Consider the following 4,654-nt stretch of genomic DNA (forward strand, 5'->3'; position numbering starts at 1 on the left):
GAGGATTCCATATTTTCTTTGTTTTATTCTCTTTCATATGAGCAGGAACAAGGATAAAGGCATACTTGTTGAAGCTGATCCTGAATCTGAAAGGACTTTGAAGAGGAAGCTAAGAGCAGCAAAAGTACAAAACTCTAAAGAGGACCTCATTGAAATTTTCGAAAAAGAGGCAGCCCAAGAAACAACTATGGCCGAACCAAACAACAATGCAAGGAAGATGCTTGGTGACTTCACTGCACCTAAATCCAACTTCCATGGAAGAAGCATCTCAATCCCTGCCATTGGAGCAAACAATTTTGAGTTAAAGCCTCAATTGGTCTCTCTAATGCAACAGAACTGCAAGTTTCATGGACTTTCATCAGAAGATCCTTATCAGTTTTTAACTGAGTTCTTGTAGACTGTGATACTGTTAAGACTAATGGAGTAGATCCTGAAGTCTACAAGCTTATGCTTTTCCTTTTTGCTGTAAGAGACAAAGCTAGAACATGGTTGGACTCACAACCTAAAGATAGCCTGGATTATTGGGATAAGCTGGTCACGGCCTTCTTGGCCAAGTTCTTTCCTCCTCAAAAGCTGAGCAAGCTTAGAGTGGATGTTCAGACCTTCAGACAAAAAGATGGTGAATCCCTCTATGTAGCTTGGGAAAGATACAAGCAGTTGACCAAAAAGTGTCCTTCTGACATGCTTTCAGAATGGACCATTTTGGATATATTCTATGATGGTCTATCTGAGTTCTCTAAGATGTCACTGGACCATTCTGCAGGTGGATCCATTCACCTAAAGAAAATACCTGCAGAAGCTCAAGAACTCATTAAGATGGTTGCAAATAACCAATTCATGTACACCTCTGAGAGGAATTATATGAATAATGGGACGCCTAAGAAGAAAGGAGTTCTTGAAATTGATGCTCTGAATTCCATATTGGCTCAGAAAAAAATATTGACCTAACAAGTGAATATGATATCTCAGAGTCTGAATGGATTGCAAAATACATCCAACAGTACTAAAGAAGCAGCTTCTGAAGAAGAAGCTTATGATCCTGAGAACCCTGCAATGGCAGAGGTGAATTACATGGGTGAGGCCTTTGGCAACACCTATAATCATTCATGGAGGAATCTTCCAAATTTTTTGTGGAAGGATCCACAGAAACAAGGCTTCAATAATAACAATGGTGGAAGAAACAGGTTTAGCAATAGCAAACCTTTTCCATCATCATCTCAACAACAGACAGAGCATTCTGAGCAGAATCCTTCTAGCTTAGCAAACTTAGTCTCTGATCTATCAAAGGCCACTCTCAGCTTCATGTCTAAGACAAGGTCCTCCAATAGAAACTTGGAGGCACAAGTGGGCCAGCTGAGTAAAAGGGTTACTGAAACTCCTCTTAGCACTTTCCCAAGCAATACAGAAGAGAATCCCAAAGGAGAGTGCAAGGCCATTGATGTAATCAAAAATGGCCGAACCTGAGAAGGAGGAGGAGGACAGAAATTCCAATGAGGAAGACCTCAAGGAACATCCACCATTCAGTAAGGAGTACCCTAATGAGGAACCAAAGGAATCCGAGGCTCATACAGAGACCATAGAGATTCCACTAAACTTTCTTTTACCATTCATGAGCTCTGATGATTATTCATCTTCTGAAGAAGATGAAGACACTGTTGAAGGGCAAGTTGCCCAGTATTTAGGAGCAATCATGAAGCTGAATGCCAAATTATTTGGTAATGAGACTTGGGAAGATGAACCTCCCTTGTTCACCAATGAAGTGAATACATTGGTTGAGCAAACTCTACCTTAAAAGAGACAGGATCCTGGTAAATTCTTATTACCCTGTATCATAGGCACCATGATATTTGAGAAAGCTCTATGTGACCTGCGATCAGAGATAAACATGATGCCCCTCTCTGTGATGGAGAAACTGGGAATCTTTGAGGTACATGCTGCAAAATTCTCAATAGAAATGGCAGACAGCTCTATGAGAAAGCCTTATGGATTAGTAGAGGACGTGTTGATAAAGGCTGAAGGCCTTTACATCCCTGCTGATTTCATAATCTTGGACACTGGGAGGGATGAGGATGAATCCATCATCCTTGGAAGATCCTTCCTAGCTACAGAAGAGAATTCATCCTTCATGTGAATGAAGAACGCCTTGTAGTAAAGACTCAAGGTTCTCCCTCTGTAACTATGGAAAGTAAGCATGAAAAGCTTCTCTCAATACAGGGTCAAACAGAGCCCCCACATTCAAACTCTAAGTTTGGTGTTGGGAGGCCATAGCCAAACGCTAAGTTTGGTGTTGAGAAACCTCAACCATGCTCTGATCATCTGTGAGGCTCCATGAGAGCTCACTGTCAAGCTATTGACATTAAAGAAGCGCTTATTGGGAGGCAATCCAATTTTATTTTATCTAATTTTATTTTATCTATGTCATTTTATGTTTTCTTTTAGGATGATGATCATGTGAAGCCACAAAAACACTCATAAAAATAAAGCAGAAGTGAAAAATAGCACACTCTGGAGGAAGAACTTACTGGCGTTTAAACGCCAGTAAGGGTAGCAAAATGGACGTTTAAACGCCCAGCCTGGCATCTTTCTGGGCGTTTAAATGCCAGAAAAGGGCAGAAAGCTGGCGTTTAAATGCTAGAACAGGGCAGAAAGCTGGCGTTTAAATGCAAGAACAGGAAGGACAGTTGGCATTTAAACACCAAAATAGGGCAGAAAGCTCAGGGCAGCAGACTGGCATTTAAACGCCAGAATTGCACTCCTAAGGCACTTTGAACGCCCAATTGGAGCAGGGATGAAAAATCCTTGGCCCCACAGGATCCCCACCAACCTCAACTCACTCCCTCTCCTCTTCACACCTTTCTACAACACTCTTCCCCAAATACCCTTCACCAATCATCTCCATAACTCTTCCCCAAATACCCTTCACCAATCACATCCATATCTCTTCCCCAAACACCCCACCCACCTTCAAAATTCAAAACCATTTCCCCCCAAACCCACCCAAACCATTCGGCCATCACCCTCCTCTCCCTATAAATACCCCTCTTCACCCCATCATTTTCACACATCACAAACACCTCCTTCTTCCACTTGGCCAAAACACATACTCCCTCCATCTCCTAGATTTTCTTCATCTTCTACCCATTTCTTTCTTCTTTTGCTCGAGGATGAGCAAATATTTTAAGTTTGGTGTGGTAAAAGCATTGCTTTTTGTTTTTCCATAACCATTTATGGCACCTAAGGCCAGAGAAACCTCTAGAAATAGGAAAAGGGAAGGCAACTGCTTCCACCTCTGAGCCATGGGAGATGGAGAGATTCATCTCAAAGGTCCATCAAGACCACTTCTATGAAGTTGTGGCAAAAAAGAAGGTGATCCCTGAGGTCACTTTTAAGCTCAAAAAGGGCGAATATCCGGAGATCCGGCAAGAGATCCGAAGAAGAGGTTGGGAAGTTCTTGCCAAACCCGTTCAACAAGTCGAAATCTTAATGCTTCAAGAGTTCTATGCAAACACATGGATCACTAAGAACCATGATCAAGGTATGAACCCGAACCCAAAGAATTGGCTTACAATGGTTCAGGGAAAATCCTTAGATTTCAGTCTGGAAAATGTGAGGCTGGCGTTCAACTTACCAGTGGTAGAAGAAAACACACGCCCCTACACTAGAAGGGTCAATTTTGATCAAAGGTTGGACCAAGTCCTTATGGACATATGTGTAGAAGGAGCTCAATGGAAAAGAGATTCAAGAGGCAACCCAGTTCAATTGAGAAGACCAGATCTTAAGCCTGTGGCTAGAGGATGGTTGGAGTTTATCCAACGCTCTATCATTCCCACTAGCAACCGATCTGAGGTAACTGTGGATCGGGCCATCATGATTCATAGCATCATGATTGGAGAGGAAGTAGAAGTTCATGAGATCATACCTCTAGAACTCTACAAGGTGGCTGACAAGTCCTCACCTTTGGCAAGATTAGCCTTTCCTCACCTCATATGTCATCTTTGCTATTCAGCTGGAATTGTCATAGAGGGAGACATCCTCATTGAAGAGGACAAACCCATCATCAAGAAGAGGATGGAGCAAACTAAAGAGCTCACTCATGGCACTCAACAAGAGCATGAGGAAGTTCCTCATCAAGAAATTCCTGAGATACCTCAAGGGATGCAATTTCCTCCACACAACTATTGGGAGCAACTCAATACTTCTTTGGACAGCTTGAGTTACAACATGGACCAATTAAGGGTGGAACACCAAGAGCACTCCATCATTCTCCATGAGATTAGAGAAGATCAAAAAGCTATGAGGGAGGAGCAACAAAGGCAAGGAAGAGACATAGAGGAGCTCAAAAGCACCATTGGTTCTTCAAGAGGAGGAAGACTCCACACTCACTAAGGTGGACTCATTTCTTAATCTCCTTGTCCATTTATTTTTCTGTTTTTCGAATTTTTGCTTGATATGCTATCTATGTTTGTGTCTTCACTACATGATCATTAGTGTCTAGTGTTTATGTCTTAAAGCTATGAATAATTCCATGAATCCATCACCTCTCTTAAATGAAAAAATGTTCTAAAAACAAAAAGAACAAGAAGTACATGAGTTTCGAATTTATCCTTGAATTCAGTTCAATTATTTTGATGTGGTGACAATACTTTTTGTTTTC

General features: G+C 41.7%; 1 non-coding gene across 1 annotated transcript; it reads right to left on the reverse strand.

The window, feature by feature from the left end:
* Positions 1–579: 579 nt before the first annotated feature.
* On the reverse strand, positions 580–687 carry LOC112713527 (small nucleolar RNA R71). Its single transcript, XR_003158499.1, has one exon. It is a non-coding gene; the product is annotated as a small nucleolar RNA R71 (small nucleolar RNA).
* Between the last annotated feature and the right edge of the window lie 3,967 nt (positions 688–4,654).

This window comes from Arachis hypogaea, chromosome 9 (assembly GCF_003086295.3).
Source record: "Arachis hypogaea cultivar Tifrunner chromosome 9, arahy.Tifrunner.gnm2.J5K5, whole genome shotgun sequence".
Classification (NCBI taxonomy): Eukaryota; Viridiplantae; Streptophyta; class Magnoliopsida; order Fabales; family Fabaceae; genus Arachis; species Arachis hypogaea.